The sequence below is a fragment of the Pogona vitticeps genome, chromosome 3 (genome assembly GCF_051106095.1).
Source record: "Pogona vitticeps strain Pit_001003342236 chromosome 3, PviZW2.1, whole genome shotgun sequence".
NCBI classification, from domain to species: Eukaryota; Metazoa; Chordata; class Lepidosauria; order Squamata; family Agamidae; genus Pogona; species Pogona vitticeps.
This window is the reverse complement of record NC_135785.1, coordinates 192628511-192652031: the sequence shown is the minus strand read 5'-3', so window position 1 is coordinate 192652031 and position 23521 is coordinate 192628511. Positions and strand designations below refer to the sequence as shown.

Here is a 23521-nt window from a genome sequence, read left to right as displayed (position 1 = left end):
TACTCGGATGCTTTTGAACTGCAACTCCCAGAAACCCCAGTCAGGACAGCTGGTGGTGAAGGCTTCTGGGAGTTGCAGTCCAAAACTCCTGAGTAACCCAAGGTTAAGAACCAGTGCCTTAGAGCAAAGTGCATGGCTGCATAGAGTCAAAAGCCTTCCAAAGAACTTGGAGAGACATTTAGCCTCATGCTAGAAAACACAATGAATGATATCCTGTTGCTTAGCATAGGAATAGGACCAAAGAATCAGTGGGTATTTGGTGAATCAACTCCTTATAAGTTCCATTAATTCAATGGACCTTCTCCACTTGCAACTTACTACACAAAGCAACAGGATTTTAACTAATTTAACTCTTTTTCATACATATATGCAAATGCCTTTTTTGTTCAATCTCTCCTGTTCACAAACTGCATATAAATTATGAATATAATCATTCTGATGGCAATAATGTGAAACATTCTATGTTCATGTAACATTAAAGAGCATTTTGTAGGACAGAAAGTTTAGCACCAAGCACAAACAACTGCTCAAAGAGGGCAGGTATCCATTCAATGTGTGACTGTCACTTCATTTTGAAATGTAAACCTGCAGTTTTATAATGATTGCCTAATGAGTCCCGAAACACATTGTCACAGAAAATGTTTGCACATTTTTTTTCAGATGATAAGATTTCCATGTTTTAAAGTATTTTTAAAAGTGAAATGGATGCTCATAAAAGATGATGAATTGTTGCTCACTGTGAACTCATTCAGAAATAGGAAGAACATCTCAGTGCACGACTCTGGCTGTGGTCCTCTTAGAAATGGTTTTTTGTCTTACAGATGTTATATAGCTAATTGTCTCATATAGTGATGCTTTTAGGAAATTAATACCTAGCTAATCATGTCTCCTTAATCTGAGTAGAACTGTTCAAGAAACACTAGAACACTGCAACATTTTGTTGCATCATCCCACTGAAACATGTTTTAAACTAATATGGAAAGCTACTTACTATTTCCATGGTAACCCCAATTTCCTGTTGGATAACCTTCCCCATGAATGTTGAACAGCTACATCAGTTGATATCTGTAACGCTGAATCGCTTTTCAGGTATTTCCAATTACAATAATCAGTACCTTTATTCCCATCCTCAGTGAACTGTGTTTAGTTCCAATTAGAGACTTGCAGCATCAAAATAAAAGCAATAGCCAATGCTAAGCATACGTGTTGATAATAGAACTAAAGAAACCAATTACCTTTCTCTTGCTCTCCTATGGTTCCTTGAGGGAAACTTAGTTATCTAATTTAAAGAGGCACGCCTACTCAGAGCAATATGCAAAAACGGACTAAAAACCCTGCAAACTTAAATGTTGTTTCTGAATTATACGTTATTATATGATGCCATGTGAGTTTCAACCATTGCAGTTTATCTCCCCAGAATTAATCTTGTAAGACAAAAGTGAGTCTTGCAGGACCTTAAATGTTCCTTTCTGGAGACAATGATATCTTCATTAGAGCTTTTCCCTTCTGTGATGCAGGGTTCAACACATGTTGTTTGTCCCAGATTTAAAAATCCAATGACTATCTGGGCAACCATTATTGTTTTACTAACTGATGCATTGGTCTATTATATTCTTTCCTCTTTCATCCTTTCTCTGCATAAAAGCTGATGGCAGAAATGACACTATTACACTAGTAGTTAATAATGACAGTTATTTTAAGATACTATATTATTTGAGTCACATAATTTATTGTTTTTATGTTTAATATTTGGACCCTCCCTATTTCTCTATTTCCAGTAGTTTCAAGTGCACTGCAGATATTTTCAATAGAATTCAATAGGAAAAAAACAAGACAGAGAGACAAATGACGGATTCACAGATTCTAGTTAGTTTTCTGGAGCTTTTCACCAGTGTGTGTCTGAGTGCTGATAAGGCCTTGACTACATTAAATAGACAAAGACAAAGCATGAGTGAAATTTATTGCCCCCCCCCCATTCAGCTACTAGAAGAAAATTCTTTACATTTGTTAGCTTAAAAAGTGCTCCAAATTTTATCTCATCTGAATATATTAAAGTTCACATTTGCAAGCTGTGCATCTTGGAATGTTCATTTATGAAAGCAAACAATGAAATGATTTGTATCTGAGTTTTACCCTCTGTTTATAAACTCTTTAGAGGCTTGTTCTTGCAGATTGCAGCTGTTTGATGAGGTCAGATCAGAGCCAAAAAACCTTATAAGTTAATTTAATAGGATATAGCAGGCAGTGAAATCCATATGAGGGCTCACTATAATTATGCTTTTTTTTTCATTGCTTTGCAGGCCAGACAAGGGTTGGGGAAGAGAGGAGCAGTTGATGGTAACAAGCCTGCTGCTCTTGTGATACTTTTAGAGCATTGATTCTATCTGACTCTTCTACCTGGCTGAATTTTGTTTTAATATCAGATGTAGTATACACTGCATGATATTTGGAGATACGCTGTTTCCCTCACTCCTTTTGAAACTAGGAATGTAGTTTTCTGAGTAGTCTTTCATTAATATTTTTATTTACTTTCCTATTGCATTTCTGTAACACTATATTCAAAGCTCTCGAGTTAGTTGACAAAATTAACAAAGGTTGAAACCATAAACCGCATAAATACAACAAAACAATGTAAAAATTAAATATATAATGAAGCAGTTCCAGTTTAAATCAAGAGTTCCACCAAGAGTGCAAGGATATAATAAGCACCAACACATTTTAAAACTGAAAGAATAAAATACGTACCCGGAAGAATAATAAAATAAAATGTCCTCACCTGGCATTAGGACAATGTGACAAATGTTGTGGTGAAGCTAATGGACAAGTCAATCTGAGGACAGCATTCCATAACTGGACTGCCACCAACACTCCACCCCACATCAACCACTAGAGAAGACCTGTCCAGCAGAATGGATATGTAAGGGAAGAGTGGTCCCTTTAGGTGGCCTTCCAGCTTGCACATAAGCACTTCGCAAGTGTGTTCAGAAAAGGACTAGACATCATTGCAGATCACAGAGTCATATTACACAGCTAATAGTCTGGCAGCCCTGAACTTTCTGGATCATTTGTAGAGGCAGCCTGACTGACATATTTTTTGTGATCCAGGCTGGAGCTTACCAGAGCATGAGAAAACTGTAGCAAGATTTCTTTGCCCGGATGGCATTATCATTCAAAGTTGATAAAAGGCACTTCAAGACACAGCTTCTACTGCTGCTTCTAGTGAGAATGTTATGTACTGTATTTCTTACTTATGTAGACCCTAACAAAACTTCAAGGTATTTAAAATGTTGAGAGTGTTTTACCATGGCTACCGCCCCCCCCCCAGTGAATGGCCGAACAGGTATCTGAACCCAAGTTTCCTGAATCTCTACCCACAACACCACACTGGCTCTCTCTAGGGACAAAGCTGGAGCTATAAAGATTACCAAACAACACAACTTCAGGGAAAGTACAGAACGGAATTATTATTTTTTTCTGGTCAGCAGGTGGTGCACCTGATAGTAGAACCTCTCTGTCTGGATTTAATCTTAGTTCATTGTCTTGAACACAGTCCATTATTTCAGTTAGGTAGTGGTTCAGAAAAATTCTTTGGCACATCTGCATTAGGTTAAAAAAAGAGATACAGCTAGTATTATTTGAATATTGGTGACATGTCAGTTCCCATCTTCCCTCTGCAATATGTGATAGATATTAAGCAGCATGGAATATTTTCAAAGAGCTGTGGAACTGCCACAAAGCAGAACAACAATTCCTTGGCAGCATCCTCTAGAACACCTATAACTCTGGCACTCCTTGATCTGAGGTAGTCTTCTTTGATTTACAGGATGACATATAATTTTTTTCCAGCTGTTGTGCCATCTCAGTGACTGCAAACAAGTAAGCTGGATTGCATTCCATGCCAATAAAATTACTCTGCATATTGCTTTATGGAAATATTTTTTTACTTACAAATTTCCATGCGCCAACTTTCATGGGAAAATTTAAACTAAACTGCAGCTGTAAATCAGAGTTATGACTCCTTTCAGTTCAATATTCCAGCAATTGCATAAACACTAATACTTAAGATGGGCAATTCTAACCTTTTTACTGAGATTCATATGTGTATTCTCAGCAGTATTACACTGGGGAACACTGGGGAATATTTGAAGCCACATGAACACTGGTAGCAGATAGAACATATTTACAAATACAGTAAAGCTTAAATTTTTAGGGCATAGCCACTGTTTTTTCTATGGACATCACTTGTTTGTTTGCTGTGCTCAGAACAGGTAGTTAATTCAACTTCTATGAAAATACTGTAGGTTAAATCCAACCTTAACCCTACTCTAATTAGCCCCATTGAAATCAATAGGACTTGTTAGTCACAAGTAGCATAAATCCTTTTGATTTCAATGGTTTTGAACTTGGTTAGACTAAACATGACACTTGAGCAATTTCTTTTAATAAGAGTAATTTATTTTTTAAAAGGCAATGGCTAAATTTAATTTTTTACTAAAAGTGTGATCATGATGATGTTTCCTACTGTTTTCCAGTTGCATCTATACAGCTTAGAGGGAGGAACTGGGTAGACAGACATTTTTAAAAACTGAATAAAAATATATGTACATGATTTGAGAACTTGCCATATAAGGAAGTCATATTTAAAAGACTTAATTTGTTATAGGCCTTTTCTCTCTATGATATGTCCTTAATCTCATTTTAATTTTTCATTCACAAAGTTACTAAATGACATCTAAATATTGTATGCACACTTTACTTTTCTCATTTTGAGAATTGGTCATCAAATTAGAAGCAAGAGCTTGATTTCTTTTGGAGTCCTTTTTTTAATGAAAGAAAATGCTTTCTGCCTAGAAGCAAGGTTTTTGTGACACTATCACTGTTTGCAGTGGAATCCAATCCGCAGCCTCATGTAGTTTCAGTCCAGATCTTCCATGGAGCCTTTGCTACACACAAAGTTGGCTGATGTGCCATTCAGCATCCCAGCAGCTCTTTCTCTTCACACTAGCAATGGCAAAGCATTGTGCGGATGCCTTGCTGGATGCTCTGAACTAAAATAATCCATGGGAATTTAGCAGATACTATATACGCGATTCAAGGTAAGAGAGTGAGAGCGTATGTCAGGGAGAATCTGCTGTTGGGAAGAATGGCATTTTATTGCCATCCAGGCTGCATCTTAAGTCTCCGATTCTGATGCAGGAATCTCTGAGCGCTCAGTAGGAGGGGGTGCTTTTGTACTTGAAATAAGAGGGTCCAAATTAAATGTTTCCACTGTAATGAGCAGTTCAGCATTTATAACAAAATAGTATGCTGATCAAAGCTTCTCTAGAATGTATCCATCATTGTCTGTTCTCTCCTCTTAACAAAAAGAAGTAAAGGCCGGCAGCCCCAAGCTGCAAGGTGCTTTGAGCATCTCTGGGCTTGCTGCTTTTGAAGTCTCCTTGCAACCAATTTGGCTGAATTCTCTGGAGGCGGGTGGGGGTGGTGGTATTTCATGCACACTTATCTCTACTGGAATCTCTTCTTTTTCGGTAATCCATCAGGGAGAGTCAGAATTCAGCCATAACAGCCCATTTGACAAACGTGAATATTTTACTGGACTACAAAGTGCTGCTTTGAGAGCATTCATTTGAAGCATTTAGATGTATGAAACAACAGCTTATATTTAACTTTTGTATTATGGTTTATATGCAACATGTCTTCATGGAAATGTCCTTCTGGGTGTTCATTTTCCTGTGAATAATTTCCAAACTAGTTTCTAATAATCTGTGATGTTATACTTAGTGTTATAACAAACTATACTGAGAGGCAGTATAAATATTTAGACTTCTATTATCTATTTCAGTTTTGAGGACACTGAAGAATCAACAGGGCTGCATTTTTGATACCTGTGCTACTTTCTAATTTTTAATTTCTCCTATGTAACAGATTACATAAAAGTACAATTTTAGTACAGTTTAGTACAATTTTTAACAGTTATGTTTTTAGAAAATAAATTATAATTTTTCATTAAATAACACCAGTTAAAACCAGTGGTATAAACAATGGAATAATCATAACATTATAAGTAGCATTTTAGATGTTTCCTATTAATATGGATTCTAGAAGCACTTTAAAAAATAAAATATTATCTCTCCCCCTCCCCCATTTTGCTGTAGTTTTTTGAGTTTTCTTATTTTTTTATCTTCTATATTATTACTGATAACATGAATTGAGAAAACATTCTAAGGATGTTTGCCATTAACGGTAGTGGCCCAATCTTCTGGTTACTTCAGAATATGGTAATTCTCTGGTCATATCAGAATTTATTTCATAATAGTTTTGCATTTCCAATTAGGTATATAAAATAGTATTAGAATAAACTTGGGTTAACTTAATTGCCCCCCCCCCAATCCTCATGCATTGTTAGAAAGAAAGGTTAGAACAAAGAAAGATTACCTTTTAAGGTATTATTTTCTGTATTAAAACTGATAATTTCAGTGGCCCTTCACTAGAGTTTTCTGTCACTGAGGTGGTGTAGGACTTTTCAGAAAGATGGAACGATGTAATTACCAGGTGCACATGTTCATTAATCCTCCTGGATAGGAAAATCTTCATGTTATTTTACTGTGGCATATTTGTAAAAGTATAAATATCTGAATTGTGTTAGCCAAAAAGTCACACTCAGTGGTGTCTCTTTTAAATGCAATGTTGCTTTGATTTTGTGAAACCATTCTTTTCATACCTTTTTCTTCATAACAGGCACTGCCCTCCTTCTAAAAGGCACAAACCCAACACTGTTGGATCAGTTCACATAGTTTAAATTATATACAGTTAAGCAGGAGGATTGAATGAAATGGTCACATTCATAGAGTATTTGGTCGTTAGCAATGCTTCTCCTTGTTAGAATTAAAATTATAGCAGGATCATTTTGGAAACTGCAATATGACATTTTGGCAGTATAGTTTAAGGTAAGAACAGTGTGTTTTATTTTCAGATGTCTGGCTGTACCAGATTCAAAGTGCTACAAATTAGCAAAAATCCTGTATTGCTTCCCTGGGCCTCCTGAATTATAACGCAATGTTGCGAATGAGTGCGTGTTTATTTTATCTTTAAAAAACTAAACCAAACCAAACCAAATTACAAATGTAGTTCCTTTTACACTGCCTTGCACCCTCATCCTGTCTGCTATTTCATCCATCTTAAAGATGTTTATGAAAATGATGTCATATGAGTTGCTTTTTCTGCTTTAGTATTTTTAGTGCAAACCGAGTGCAGTAAGTTGACGGATTCTTCATATCTGAAACATATTGTTGCACTATACTGTATATAATTTATGATGTTTTCTTTGTGGGTTTCTGTGTGTGCACAGTTGCTAATACTAATTAGAACTTCAGTGAAATGCTCCCTGTTTATTGTGAAGTAGAGAAAAAGCCCTTCAAAGCTTAGAAATTGGCATTCACCATGGAAAGCTGCAAGCAGGAACTGTGTAGCCATTAGGATTGCAGTTAGGGAAATAAAAGAGCCTACAGGAGAAAAAAAATGTTCACATTCAAATTATCCTAACCACATTAGTGCAGCTGGAGGTCACCCTTCTCTTCTTTATTTTTAGTGGTTTCATGTGAGCAGAGTTAACCAAAGGAACTGGTAGCAATGTCAGACTAGCTGAAGACAATTGCAAATTGAGATACATGGGGTGGTTTGGCTTATCAAATATATATCCCCAGAGTGGTTTACAGTATCTCTAGATATGCATTCACATGTTTGAACCAGGATCTGCATAGATACAGGCTTTGCTTGCTGGCATGGATTTCTGCATTTGCTATGGCACATTATTTTGTTCAGCCATCACACTTGTAAGGACTTGCCCCATGAAAAAGTGGTTGTCCAAGTCAACAGTCCATTCTCAAGATGTGAATAGGCTCTTAGGGAGTGTTGCCTCCAGAAGGACGAAACTGACTGTGGATAATCCACACCAGAAATCTACTAGTAACTAGTAATCTTTCATTTTTCAGAGGTATACAGGTTTTTTTTATAAAATACATTGAAATACTCATAAGGTATGTGATGAAAACACTTAACCATTTGAACCAAGGACTATTCTCTGTCCAAATGTAGTGTAGTATATTTTACAAGGATCTTTAAATTGATCTTTCTAGGATAAATGCAACATTTGATAAGCAAATGTTGTGAACCTTCTTCCCACGGTGTCACCAAAAAAACTGGCTAAAGGTTTTGGTTTGGGTTGGGTTGGGTTTTTTCCACCCTTCCAGAGCTAGGTGTGAGGCATGCTGGGGACTTCAGTAAAGGAAGGATCACCCAACTCTCCCATATTCTTTCTTTTAGCTAACACCATTCCTTCAGTGGAATACTAGAAAAAGAGAGGTTTTTTAAACTAATTGTTTAAATTTGATTTTATTTGTCTAGTACATTTGCTCATCCCCCACCTCTCTGAAGAGTCGAGAGCCCGTTTTGGGCATGACAGTTCTATGATGCAGGTTTAGTTATGAACCTGATCTGAATGTAATGGCAAATCATGGGTTGATCCTATTTGGAAAAAAATTATGATCCCTCCTGTCCCGTCTTCTGCTTTAGTTAGTCATTCCTGGTTTAAGCATATACATGAATCAAGGGGAAAGGGAGAAAAGGGTTACACAGGTACTGGATTGTTTAGCATGGGTTGAAATTAGAGACTAAACTGAATGATAAATTGAGTGCTCAAGGCTACCCAGTACATTTTTTAAATGGCTGAGAATAAAAACTTGGGTTTTTCTTACCTACACACGACCATTCCTTGAGCCATTGCAGTACAGTGGCCCTTATTGCTCTCTGTTTTCTTGCAATCTGAAACAAAATCTTTTGAGCTAGTATTTGTCACTCCGGAAATGTTGGTTTACTTCTGTGACAAGTGTTCCGCAGATTGCTTGGAGTATATTGTATCAAATGGGAAACAAGACAGCACCGCAGAAATCGAATTATCTGAATGGATTCTGGAAATTCTGTCATAAAGTTATTTTTACATTTCCAAGGCTTTTATAGTGTCAGCCTGTGTAATCCTATAAATTAAGCCTGCTGAGTTCAAAAGGACTTTCTTCCAGGTAAGCATGTACACAATGATAAGCAGCCAGGAAAAGTAACTATTGTTAATTAAGATATTTTGCCATTCTGGTTTTGGAAGTGTTCAATACATATTGAATATTAAAGTCTTACAAATGCTGCTCCTAGAAGCACATTACACTTTCCTGGCTTTGTTGTGAAAATAAAGGTGAACAGCCTTATGTGTCATTACTGAATAAGAGCTATAAGTATAAAATGCTTTCCAAATATATATGGCAACATATTCCCTGTGTGTGGTTTGTATGGTACATCCTCTTTCCCCCCCTGTACCAGTGTAGAAAAAAATGCCCTGAATGAAATATTAGAGACAACATAGAACCAGATGCAACTATATTTTGATGAACAAATATCTGCTATCTAATTGTAAAGTGTATGACTCTCCTGCTTTTATCTGCAGGAGGCAGAAAAAAACCAAATTAGCAAAGAATAGAAGTTATTTTCCACTCTGGATTCTCCAATTCTAGTAATTGCAAGTATTGAGGACTGCATTTTATAGCTCTCATTAAATGTAGTGCCTTCCATCATATGGATAAGAATGTAACTTAGGACATTTTATCGTAACTGTTTACAAATGTCCCTGATTCTGATTAGGAATTGGAATTTGAAGCAAGTGAAATAAGTTTATTCTATTTTTAGTCCAAATTTTTATCTATAGCATGACAAATTTTTACAGTTGCCTCTGTCTGGAACTACATTGAACTATTTTGGCAAGGTTGGTAAACCTGTTTTGGCAGCACTTGCATTAAGTGTTTGCTAGAAGTTCTGCATCAATTGCATTTCAAGAATGCCAATGTATAATAAAGCAGTGTGAAAAGGTATAGATTAGAACTTGCTTCTCTGCTAAATGAGGCATCCAGTCAACCTGGCCAAGACTGCTAAGCAACAATTACAGAATGTCGGGATTGGAAAGACACCGGCTTTTGTTTGTTCGTCGTTTTTCTTGTAATACAGACAGTTAAAATGTCTACCATCCATAAATTACTTTTATTGGTGTTCTACATTTCAGCAAACTATGTTGGGTGGATTCACAAAATCATATGAGTATCACATGTTGAAGTGCTTTTCATCATGTGTTGGTGGATATAAAGATGAATACAGTATCACTTCATTGGAGAAAAGTTTGCATGTAGCATTTACTTCACAAAATTATTACAAGTGCTATTTTCAATCTTAATCCCAGTGATTAAAAGCAATTTAGCTAGGATATAAACACTCATTCCATCTTAACTTATTTCTTGATCACACTGAAAAAATATAAATAATGGTTCTTTCTTTTCTCAGATATGAGATAAAGGAATGTGACCACATTCTGGTTGCTTTTTATCATGTTTGGAAGATAAATTATAAAATATGTTGTTGTTAAAGGGGTACATTCCATTCTTACAACAGAGCATATGACCAGGCATGCAACCTACATGTGACCAGCACATCATTAATTAGTCATTGTGGCTTCTGCAATTTTTCTTCTATTCAAAGGGAAAAGAAAAAGGATTTTCATTAAGGTCTTATATAAAACGTATTACACGTAGCAATAAATGGATTATTGATTTCTGACGATTGCCTTTGTATGCATATCATAAATACTTGTCAGAGAAATTACAAAAGCTATTTATAGTCAGAAACAAAGTCCAGAGTCCTCTTGAGATTTGGCAGGGCATAATGTTCTGTGTAGGAGTTCTACATGATCTTTGGCTTATCACTGTAGAAGCCAGAGGTCACACCATAGGAATGAACAGGGCTTAAAATTTGTTCAGTGAGATACTGTACAAACAGAAAGAATAAACAGAATTTATCTGATATTATGAATGTAAGTGACATCATGAAATTTGGGATATGAAGAATACTCAAAAGTACGGTATTTGTTTATGAGACTCATTAAGTCTCACTGGCAACAGTGAGATTTCCAAGCTTCCCGAGAAAATAAGACTATTGTCTCTCCCTCCCCGACCCCACACTTTCCCAGTTATAGCCAGTTGTACAACTTTACACCATACAAGTAGGGTGATGTTATCAGCTGTGATTTTTTTTTCAGGGCAGTAGAACACTTCCTGTAGAAAAAGGGCAGCTTTCAGGAGCAGCAAAATGGGAATGACTTAAATCAAGAAAATTGCCTCTGTTGCTCCTATTCCTGCTGTGGTGATTTTCCAGTTTTATATCATCCCCCCTCATGTTTTGTGGCTCCTGAAGGTTTCCCCAATAAGAACACAATCCCTAAGGACTCCAGAAACCTTGATGTAGGCTCTAGGAAGCTTTATTATCTTGGATAATATTAATTATAATAATTGCATTATGTTAGTTATTTTTCTACATTGTTTTAATGTGTTTTAATTTTTGTAAGCGCCCCGAGTAGACGTTGTCTAGAGGGGCGGGGTAAAAATTGAATAAATAAATAAATAAATAAATAAATAAATAAATAAATAAATAAATAAATAAATAAATGAATGAATGAATAAATGAATAAATGAATAAATGAATAAATACAATATGATGCCCCTATATAGCTGTGGTGTGGCTGCAGCTGATGACATCATCTTCACTGCATGGCACAGCTTCACCTGTAGGATTCAGTATTTCAATATTAGCCAAAGTATTTTTTTTAAAGAAGAAGAAGAAGAAGAAGAAGAAGAAGAAGAAGAAGAAGCATTAAGACCAAAGGGGCTGTTGTCATGAAAGCATACTTTTAGTAGATCAGATTGAATCCTGCCTGGAAATCGTTGCAGTATAGGGCACAATATTCCATCCCTTGGATACTTATATATATGCTATGTGTTCTAGTCTTCACAGCTCCGGTGTCAAATTCTGATTGCAGGGTATGCCACCCCTCCATCATTGCAGAGAGCACGGCATTAACTCATTCTAGAAAGAAGCCTGTCCTATACGTTGACACTGACAGTTTACTCAGGTAGAGAACACACACATTACTAGGATGGATGTTTAAATCTAATGCTGCGAGGGAACATGATCTGTTGATCATAGCTAACAAATTTTACCTGTCTAGCTTTTCCGTGCAGAAGCCAAAAATATTTTGGGTAAGAGCTTTTTTTTCAGCAGTCACTGGCATTAGATAAACGTAAGAATCCAGATCATTGCAGTGACAAATATGGTTCCAGGAGTAAACAGCATGGCTTTAACCCCAACTTTTAGTGATGAGAAGAAACTCACCTCCATAGTAGGCACTGAGCTAGATATAAATTTAGGAGCATCCAGAATTTATCCCAGAAATGAGGTTTGGATCCTTTCAGTGGAAGGATGTAACCCACACTGGGACTTCATATAAGAAATGTAAATTTAGCATGGCTTTAAAAACCTCAACTGCAGCAGGAACAACTCTACCTCCTTTGGTAAATAAGAAGAAGTGCTGACTCCTGACTTACTTGAGATTAAGTTGGTTGATTGGCAATAAAAAAGGCTGCTGGCATGGCAGTTGCCATTTTCACAGTGGGAATCTTATCCCCAGCAGCTCCTGTAATAATTCTGAGCTTTTTCCTGTGTCTGTTCTTACGGCCAATCAGGCTAGGGCAGAATTACTTTCATAGACAGACTTAGGGGATGAGTTTTCTATTCCAGTCTGTCTGTGAAATTAAAATGGACTAGGACTTGTCCAGAACAGCCAGCCTGCCTTGGACCTTCTTCCACCCACCCACCCTCGTTTTATATTGGTTTTAGGGCACTTTGATTGAAGGCACTGAAATACTGTATGTATTCTCTTTGTCAAAACTTTGTTGGGCTGGTATTTAAGTGTGGATTCAGACAAATGGAAGAAGGGTTAAACAGCTGATTGACCCCTTCCTGGCAGCTTCCCTGTAAGGGGCAAGGCAGAGAGCCATGCAGGGAGCCAGATTGGTGGCAGCTGTGGACTCTTCATGCCTTTGTGACAGGTGGAGCTACACGGTGGCATATGTCTGAACAATTAAGCTTAGGTTCCTGTCATGTTAGTTAACATCAGTCACAAGGACAGTTGGTTGGTGTTGATCCATCCTGTATGCTAGTGGTAACACTAGTGGCAGCTTTGGTCAATAAAAAGGTGGCCTTCCCCCCCCCCCCCGATTGTTGTTGTGCTGTGTGGTCATTTATGTGCCTCAGCCCCTGATGTCATCTGAGCTCAGCAGCAAAGCAGCACCTTTGCACAAAACTGAACTGTAGCTGAAATGAATTTTATGTGCACCACCCGCTTAGTAGACCTATAGGAATAAACACCAAGATAATTATAGGAGTCAATGCGCTCAACTGGATGACTGTCTGTCTTCCAGCTTTATCTAATTTTTGTTTAGAAAAAAAATCAGCTCCTTAAATATTACATAATTAATAGTTGGTTGACTCTGCAGTAAACTCCAAGGCCTGCTAGTCATCTTTTTAGACCCAACCTTGTCTGAGATAGCAGTACTTTATCATCAACATACAGAAGACTGGATGATGATGATGATGATGATGATGATGATGATGATGATGATGATGATGATGATGATGATGATTTGCAGGGAGCTTTGGAAATCTAGTAGATCCTGGAATAGGTCACTCAGGTATATATTAAACAGTGAGAGGGCCAACAGACAACCTTGGCCAACTTCCTCAAATGCATCTTAAACAATTCTACATTTTTATATGATAGACTTCTGCTCACCTCCCCTCTAGTTATAACTCAAAGATTTTAAACCTAATCAGCAAAATATATGTATTTTACAGAGTTCTGTTCTTTTCTGGTTGCAAGAAGGATGAAGCAAATTCACTTATGTCCAATTCGTTCTGCTCTTAATAACTTTCTCTCTTTCTTTCTCAGCTATACATTTTGTTCTCTTTGTAGTTAGATTAGACAAGTGCAAACAAAAATTTTGATAGCAGAACTGAGGAATTAATTCCAGCCCTGCAAGATGAACTCTGTAAGATAAGGTCTTAACTAGCCCCTTTCTACGAGGCTTTGGCCGCTGGCACTCATTGGGTACACGTCTTTTCTGCCTTGGTTCATCAGGAGTGAACTACTTAGAAAATTCTGCTGGTCTCAGCATACCTTTAATGAAGATTAATGGGAGCTAAAGCAAAGTGTAGCTAGCTGTGTCCACCCTTGACTAATTGCTTACTTTAGTGGTTTTTCAAAGAAACTTACTTTGATATAAGTGTTATACAGATTTATATAATACTGTATTAATGTGCAATATAGTGTTATTGATATAGCTGTGTTTTTTCCTGTATGTTTTCCATTTTCTTATTGCATGTTTTTCTGGATACTTTTAAAGTGAGGATTGACTAAGGGGGAATTTATTAAGCTCATCATATTTTATCTTATTCTGTGGGTTCTAAATTACAGTGTTTCTCATCCTTGCATCCTCAGATATTCTTGGACTAAAGCTCCCAGAAGTCTTCACCACTAAGTATGCTGGCCAGGATTTCTGAGAGTAGTAGTTCAAGAACATCTGGGAAACCAAGACTGGGAACTACTGATAAAGAATAATCACATAGCTAAATTTGTATCTCTTAATGCACCATAATGTATCACTCTGTTTTTTAATGTATTCTTGAAGGCTTTCATGGCCAAGATCTGATGGTTGTTGTAGGTTTTTCAGGCTGTTGGGCTGTATTCTTAAGGTTTTTCTTCCTAACTTTTCACCAGTTTCTGTGGCCAGCATCTTCAGAGGACAGGAGATAGAACGCTGTCTGTGCTCTTGTGCAGTTTGTGGGATAGTTGAGTATTTATAGTTGTGGAATCAGCTTTTGTTCTTTTCAGGAGATAAGGCAGGGAATATACTGGATACCTTGCAGTTGGAGCCAGGTTTATATTGGAACCACAAAACGCATCATCCACACCAGAATCAAAGAACATGAGATACACTGCAGACTAAAACAACTGGAAAAGTTAGCAGTAGCTGAACATGCCCTGAAACAAGCTTGACATGAAATTCTGTTTCAAAACACAGAAGTACTGGACAACTCCAGCAATCATTATGACTGTACAGGGAAGCCATTGAAATACACAAACACCAGCAGAGCTTCAGCAAAAAAGAAGAAAGTCTAAAACTCAACAAAGCCTGGCTCCCAGCACTGAAAAATACAGCTTGCAAAAAGTCAACAAACTCTACCCAGCCACAAGGACCAGTGATCACTGCACACAAAAGACCAGCTAACAACACCCATCAATCAGTGACAGATCATCTCTCCCCCCATATCACAACAATACAAATACACACACAAAAACACACTGATCACCATAATCCCTCAGTCTCCTGAAAAAGACAAAAGCTGATCCCACAGCTATAAATAAATACTCAACTATCCCACAAACTGCACCAGAGCACAGACAGAGTTGTGACTCCTGTCCTCTGAAGATGCCGACCACAGAGACTGGCGAAACGTTAGGAAGAAAACCTTAAGAACATGGCCAAAACCTACAAGCCCGAAAGCCCAAAGCCCAATAAAACCTACAACAACCATCAATCTGTTTTTTACTTTCTGGGATGTGGTATGTTGTAATGGTACATCCATAAGATCAGTTTCTTCACAAAATTCATCTAATGTCAGGCAGAATTGCTAATGGTATAATCGTATACATGTCTACTTAGAAGTGAGCTTCTCTGAGTTCAGTATATCTGACTCTTGGGTGTTCTCCAAATAGTGTTTTAATACACTTTAAACCCCATGGATATTGAAGTGACTATAGTAGGGAAAAAAAGGAATTAGAGGGAGACTTCAAATGAAGATAACATAAATAGGCTACATTGAAACATTTCAGTGCATCTCTGATGGTCTCAATAGAGATTAAGGCTCTACTGATTATTATTATTAGCATGGCATACATGGTAACAGGCTAATGTTGAAAAAACTGTTTTGAAGAAGAGTATAGGCACCATGGTCTATTTCTGTTTCTGGTGACCTGGCAGGATACTACAATTATATCCTCACAGAATTATAGCACAGCAGAAACCTGTGGGAATAATTCTACATTTTCTGTTACATTATTCTATGATGGTAAATATCATCCTCCCAGTAAATAGCAGTTTGTTCTTTTATTGTGTTATATATGCTAAGCAGAACAGCCTAGGTAATATTTTGTTTTACACTTGTTGAAAAATGAAATCAAGGAAACTATATACTATATTGTAATGCCAAAGGAATTTAAGTATAGCCTTATTTCTTAAATGCCCTCATGTGCTGCACTTTTATTATATTAAAATATCACCAGCAAAGAATTAAAATGCTTTTATAATATAACTGAAAAGGTATTTACTTTTGGAGCATGTGGCAATAAGAGTGTACTGTTTTATTTGTAAAGTCCCTTCAGACCTAAGAATCCCCCCTCCATTGTGGTGTTTAGGGTAAGGGCTCGCAAAATCTAATATACAGTGGTGCCTTGCATAGCGACGTTAATCTGTGCAGCAAAAATCGCTGCTAAGCGATTTCGTCGCTATGCAATTTTGAAAAGCCCATAGAAACGCATTAAAACTGTTTAATGCGTTCCTGTGGGCAAAAAACTGACCTTAAAGCGAAGATCCTCCATACGGTGGCCATTTTCACTGCCTCTAAAGCGAGGAATCCACGCGAAAACACAGCGGGTGGCCAATTTTTTTACCCGGCGGCCATTTTGGAACCACCAATCAGCTGTTAAAAATCATAACTTTGCAATGATTGGTAAGCGAAACAGGGAACCGATCATCACAAAGTGAAAAAAACGTATAGGAAACATCGCAATGCAATCGCTTTTGCGATCGCAAAAAGTTCGTCGCTAAATGGAGCGCCTGTTAAGCGAGGCACCACTGTACTCATTTCAACATATAGCAGAGAAGAAGAATAAATGATGGTAGAAAACTATAAATTCCTTCATCAAATATCATATGAAAGGATTCATAAAATAAATGACAAACTTACAAGAGACTGTTTTGTCATTGCTTTGATGGTAAAAATTGTATGCCCAGAGTTCCCTTTACTGCCACTTCCTCCATAAAGTCATCTCTATTGGTTAGAATCAAGCCAAGGATACCTAGTCCTCTAGTTTCTTTCTGTACTTTTTGTAGGAGAAAAGTATAAGCCACAGAAGCCAGGTATTTCTTGGAAGGGCCATACTTGGCAGAATTTGCCTCCCAACAGATAGCAAGATAATTGAAATCTCCCATAACTACTCCATCACGTCTCTGAAATCCTTGCAATTTGTTTTTCAGAAGTTTCATCCGCATCCTCTTCTTGATTGCACAGTCAGGAGTAAACTCCAACTACTCTTCTTTTTTTTTTCACCCCAACTACATTGATCCAGATGCTCTAAATGGGACAGCCAATCTCCTCCTCCTGTATTTCTGTGCAGTAATGTGTATTCTTGACATACACTGCAACTCATCTCCCTTTCTATTCTTTTTGGGGTTTTTTTTAACAAGTTACCTTTTTTCCTGCGTATAAGATGCTACTTTTTCCTAAAATCATTACATTAAAAATTGAGGGGCGTATTTTGCACAGAACTAAGCTGAGTTAGTTGAGGAGATAACAAAATGGCACATACCTTGCTTCTGTAAACAGCCTTACTTCAATGTATTTGCCAAGGCTTTCACGGCCGGGATCTAATGGTTGTTGTGGGTTTTTCATGCTCTTTGGCCGTGTTCTGAAGGTTTTTCTTCCTGACGTTTCACCAATCTCTGTGGCCGGCATCTTCAGAGGACTGGAGTAGGAACTCTGTCCATTCTCAGTTGGTGTTTGTTGGATAGTTGAGTATATATAGCTGTGGGAAACAGCTATTGTCTTTTTTTAAGAGATAGGGTGATCAGCATAATCAAAACACTGGTAGACCAGGCAAATCAGAACTGTGAAGCTCAATTTCTCAGCACCGAACTCAACCATCTGAATTGGGCCCTACAGGCGAATGGCTATTCCAAGAATGAAATCAAAAGAGCCATCAAACCAAGAAAACAATACCAAACTGAAGAGGAAAAACAGCCACCCACAAATAAAGTATTTCTGCCATACATCAAAGGGGTCACGGACCACATGGGGAAACTTTTGAAAAAACACAACCTACAAAAAGTATTTAGACCCACAACAAAAATACAACAAATGTTACGGTCAGCAAAGGACAAAAGGGGCCCCCTCACCAATGCAGGAGTATACCTTGCAGTTGTGGCCAGGTATATATTGGAACCACAATACACAGCATTCATGCCAAAATCAAAGAACACGAGAGACACTGCAGATTAAAATAAACCAGAAAAATCTGCAGTAGCTGAACATGCCCTAAAACAAGCTGGATATGAAATTCTATTTCAAAATACTGAAGTACTGGACAACATCAGCAATCTGTATGTTAGACTGCACAGGGAAGCCGATGAAATCCATAAACGTAAACAGAACTTCAACAGGAAAGAAGAAGGCCTAAAACTAAACACGGCCTGTCGCCCTATTCTGAAAAATACAACCTGCAAAAGGTCAACAAATTCTACCCAGCCACAAGAGCCAGGGATCATTGCATGAAAAAGACCAGCTAACGACACTCATCAATCACAGTGACAGATAATCTCTCCCTCCCCCCTTCCTTATCACAACAAAAACATGCTGATCACTCTATCTCCTGAAAAAAGACTAAAGTTGTTTCCCACAGCTATAAATACTCAACGATCCAACAAACACCAACAGAACATGGACAGAGTTCCCACTCCAGTCCTCTGAAGATGCCAGCCACAGAGACTGGCGAAACGTCAGGAAGAACAACCTTCAGAACACAGCCAAATCCCGAAAAACCCACAACAACCATTAGTCTTCCTTCGGTTATGAGGCTTAGCTTTCTTCGAACAGGCAGGAGACCTAGCTTCCTCCAATCACAAGTCTTACGGAACTAACGCCAGCTAATGCTGTACAAACCAATTGGGACACACCTTGTTAGAGGTAGAGCCTGTAGGCTCAGATTCAGCAGGGACTCATAATTTCCCATGTTCTGAGCCCAGAGGCTGAATACTCAAAACTAAGTTTTCTTAATTAGGGTTAGAAAATGGGGGGCATCTTATAAATGGGGGTATCTTATAAATGGAAAAATTCAGTATATTCTTCAATTGCTGTATTCCAGTCATGGAAATCATCCCACTAAGTTTCAGTTATTTCTTTCTAGTCATATTTACTTTCCTGGAGCTAAGATTTCCAGTTATTCTTGTTTGTTTCCCATACTTCTGTCATTTGTGTATAGACACTAGACATTGTGTGATTTGTAGCCTGCTTTTCTTGGTACATTTTTTGAATATTATTATTAATGTTAATGTTATTATTGACCCTCTTTAGAACTTGTTTGGTCCATTCCTCTTATTGTGTATAAGACTTTATCTATCCTTACCTCCCCCTTCCAATTCAGTTTAAAGTTCTCCTGATGAAGTTCTTCATGTTGTGGCCGAACACATTCTTCCCAATCCTTGTGAGATGCAGGCCATCTCTTGCTAGTAGTCCCATCTTCCAGGAAGCTTATGCTGTGGTCCCAAAAACCAGAGAAGGCAGGATGGGGTGGGTACACTCCTGTATTGCCCCTCCTTTTCAGGTGTGCAGTTTGCGGGCACTAACACTGCCACATTGCCTTTTCCTTCCTTTTCAGCCACTCTATAAGGAAGATGCCACCACTATAGCCTGTAGCTGTAGCATTTGGCCTCCTGTCTCTGACAGTGGGAGAGCTTGTGTCACCAGTAGTGAATGGGAGATGTGAAACATACAATCTGCCAATTTACTGTGAAGGTATCTTCACTGGAAGACAAATTGGCTGTTTGGAGCTATATTAGCCTAGCTTCACAGACAAATGCCACTATGCAAATACAGTGTTGTCAATAATGCCATTGAATCCCATTGAATAGCATCACCTTTTAAATCTTTAATTGTGAATCTTTAAATCCCCAGTAAGTATTTGGAACGGTTGCTTCTGTGTGGCACATCATAGGCTTTGCCAGCATGGCTATGTCCAGAGCAGACTGAGCTACTGGCAGACCTATGTGGCTGGTAGCAATAAATCTGTTTATTTGTACCTTAAATCCTATGCTCACAGGGTTGGATGGACAAGCCCATTTAGGCAGATGAAACTATCTGCAAGCTGCTAAGCATTTACTGCTGACATCCGTTCAAATAAGAGCTGACAATAAAGCCACAGAGCATTGAGTTGAAATGATTTATAACATTTTCTAATGCAAGAAGCTCACTTTGAATTTATTTTCTTATTAATCTGTTCATTAAATGTTGAAAACCAAAGACACAGTGACATTTGAATACCTGACCTGTGTTACTGAGAAAATGTTGTTGCCTTACCGTCTATCTCTTTATTGTGCTATTAATGGTCAGGTGCTTGTGATCTCACTTTAGCATTCATTTTTACTCTAACCATGTCTCTCCCCCCCACCAGTTCAAATACTGAACATGTGAGATGCTAAATATAAGTGGTTCCCATTTGTTTTATTGTGCTTTACTTTTAAGCAAATACACTTAAGCTCAGAGTGTTACTCAGTTGTAACAAATACATTTGTGCAATTAGAATTGCAAACTGTAATAGCTTGTAATTTTTTATGTCTGTAACTCTTTGGGGATGTGTTATAACAGTCATTACTGGCTTTTTATTAAATGTTTAGCTGTCAAGTTTGAATGGCTGAAATGGCATCATGAGGCCATGTATTTTCAGCACCTATAGATGCTCATTAGGCAGTAGCTTGTGTGATAACTTATATGAGTTCACACACACAAAAGCATACATTGTCCTGTTATCCTTTTCAATACAAATAAATAGAAAGTGTTATTTTAAGAACTTGCAGTATTCCCCCCCTCAGGATGTGCTATATCACTGAAATTGTGGAACAGTGCCCACAGCCATATGGTACCAATAAGTCGTGTCAAGCTATACCATTTAATTCCTGCAAGTCTTTTTCATCCTTCCAAGAGTAACCATAATCTTTGGCAGTAAATGCAACTCATATTCCTTAAATAATCCCTTTCAGTGCCTTCCTGTGCCTTTCTTTCTCTCTCTCCATCCTCTCTCCCTGTCTACTTACCTGCTTATTTCTTTTCTTGAAATAATCTTCATTTAATTATTTTTTAAATTACAGTATTTTAACAAGATGGAAATGGTTACAATCTTCTTCATGTACAAAAGTCTGTGGATAAACCAAAATGTCAACACTGTATCTATATATTTGCAGCACCCAAGGATATCCTCTCACGTTTTCAGTCCTCCTCTCACATACATGCTAAGAACATATTCACACCATTCATACATCATTGCAGAGCTTTTTGTCAAATAACCTCATAACACAGCCAGTCAAATTACCACTGTTACCTAGGTAACCATCACAGAGTCACAGAAGAATGCTGGACAGAGGCCATGTTACTTTTTTTGTCTAATTACTTTCAGTTGTCATAAATAGCTCAAATAAACCAATAGCTGGAAAATTATAGCATAAACAACACATGAAGCAAACACTCAGTAAATGAATAGCTTATTTATAGGGTGCGGGAGTATAGCATGCTCAGGTTCCTCCCTTTTTAGATTTGTAGTTCTTTGATATGTGAATAAGCAATAGTTAAGGGTAGTAATAAACTGTGTGCATTTCTCAGTTTTGTTTTCTTTTCCATTAGCTGTAGCTTCTCTTGGTTTTGCATATTTCTAAAGAACACCTGTGACTTCCTTTCATTTTTTAAAAAAACTATAACTATAATATGACATCAGAGAAGGAATGATTGTTATGCAAATACCCAGCATTTTAAGCACTCCTTATTTATGAGTCTCGTTTTATGACATCTATGCAGCTATAAAGTAGTGTAATTATGTTTCCTTGTGTCAAAATCCTAAAGATTTTAAATCTGTGACAAATCACATCCGGTGCACACAGTGCTCAGCAAGGCTTATCTTCTCTTTATAGGTACTTTTCTGTAAATAATGTCTAGTATCTGAATGGCACAGAGAAATTAGCAATTAGAACCTTTCTTAGCCCGGATATAAGTGGTAGGGAAAATTTCAAGTGCTTTGTTTGTTCCTTGGATCCTGGCTTCTGAGAATGACAGAGGGCAAGACCTTATAAAATAAGAAAACAAGGGGAAATGACAACTTTTCTTATACACATTTCAAGCCCACTCCTGAGGCTTTTCACTGGTAATTAGTCATTAATAAGCCTGTTTAGAAGTCCAGCCTTCCTGAAAATGAGGCTTCCCATGAAATCATAGGAACTTATTTATTTATTTTATTTATTTACAATATTTTTTAGCCGCACCATTGCCATTACAGTTAGATGTATTGAGGATATTAATGTCAAATACGGAAAGAGAAAGAAAGGTGATCTCTGTGTGTATTTGTGTGATTTATTTTCAAATTTCTTATTTCTGTAGTTGATCTCAGTAAATCCCTTGTTTAGTCAAGAAATTTGTCATTGTGTAATCTAGTAAGAGATTTGTTTGCAAAATGATACCACATATCAGTGTAACATTCCTGGTTTGGAAATAGAACTTAGGAGCGGGTGGGAGTTCTGCTATTCCCCTGCGACCTCTGTCTCTTCCACAGAAGCATAATCCAATTTACCACAAAAATTAGCTTCATCTCCAGTAGCAGTGGTGCCAGCATATTATGTTGTCTATCTCTCAGGGAAACAAATCAATTTGAATGGAATGTAACATACCTCTTTGTTTGCTTTCTTGAAAAACATCTGCTTTTTCTCAGTGTACTTTCTCTGTGACACAAGAAGAGAATTATAGTTCACAATTTACTTCAACAAACTGAGATGGAATGAAGTCCCCTTTTCCATGACCTTCCCCTGTAACTGATGGTGGTGCTATGAGCATTCAGAGAGGGACATCCACAAAAGTTGATAGTCTTGTTTGAAATAACTGACAAGCAGAAATATATTTCTATCCTGCATGACTTATCCTATGCAAAGGCACAACTATGTCTGTAGAAACAAGGAACGGAGGTTGGTGATGGTTGTGGCAGGTGATAGGAATTGGACTTTTACTGCCAGAATTTTGTGAGAAATGTTGCTTTTTACATTTCCACTTGGGATTGGAGGAGTGGTCTCATTTAAGATGGGGAAAGATGCTATCTGGATCTTGGGAATGCCCAAAACCACAAGCTTTATTTTTCTCCAACATCTAAGCTTTAGTGTTAAGGAAGGGTGAAATAGAGATGAGTGCTTTGCTGGCACTTTAAGTCTTTGTAAGAGCTTAAATTGACTAATCCCCAGTAATTTTTCATTTGAGCAATAGGAGTGCTTGTGAATCCATTACCACCTTTAGATGAAAGGGGATTGCAGAAAAACTCTCCTCAGTCATCTGGCAACAGCAAATTCACTCTAGAAGGGAAAAAAATGCCCTTTCTATGGCCATCCAACTCAGATATACTTTTCTTTTAGACTTCTCAGGAACAACCAGCATCTGCTTCCATATCTTCACTGGCCATTGAAAGAATATATGAACAGCATTGTTAGTTCAGACCAATGGCCTGTCTAGTGTTCACACACTG

The 23521-nt window shown here is 37.5% G+C and overlaps 1 protein-coding gene across 17 annotated transcripts in view; it reads left to right on the top strand.

The window, feature by feature from the left end:
• The window catches only part of DMD (dystrophin), a 1295019-nt gene that overhangs the window by 718606 nt on the left and 552892 nt on the right, over positions 1-23521 (top strand). For 5 of the 17 annotated variants that reach the window (XM_078390482.1, XM_078390483.1, XM_078390480.1 and 2 more), the window contains exon 1: positions 4880-5096. The exons of the other annotated variants lie outside the window; for them this stretch is intronic. The gene's annotated coding sequence lies outside the window, so the exon portion shown is untranslated. Of the gene's footprint in view, positions 1-4879; positions 5097-23521 lie in introns of those variants that run through there. 17 annotated transcript variants of the gene reach the window in all.